The sequence below is a fragment of the Pinus tabuliformis genome, chromosome 2_2 (genome assembly GCF_031772625.1).
Source record: "Pinus tabuliformis cultivar Carrire ecotype Pingquan chromosome 2_2, CPIR1, whole genome shotgun sequence".
In the NCBI taxonomy this organism is placed as follows: domain Eukaryota; kingdom Viridiplantae; phylum Streptophyta; class Pinopsida; order Pinales; family Pinaceae; genus Pinus; species Pinus tabuliformis.
The window spans coordinates 801,919,229-801,919,478 of NC_142300.1; positions in this window are offsets into that span (position 1 = coordinate 801,919,229).

A 250-nucleotide genomic window follows, 5' to 3' on the forward strand; every position below is an offset into this window, starting at 1 on the left:
TCTGTTTGAGCCTCCCCTGGAGAGCCGGTAGCCACATTTGATATCTCTTGCTTTCCTGTTGTTTTCTTCCCTTCTTGCTTTTGGCCCCTTGGCTTTATGGAGAAAAGGTGGGATTGTTGTGGATTGGTGTTTAGGAAGGACGAAAAGCAGTGTGAGTTCCGAGGGTGGCCACACTAGTCGTTCTCGATCGCTGTCCCCAGTAGTTCCCCCCCTTTTTCGAAGGCACGGGGGTGGGGAGGCTTGTTCTTTG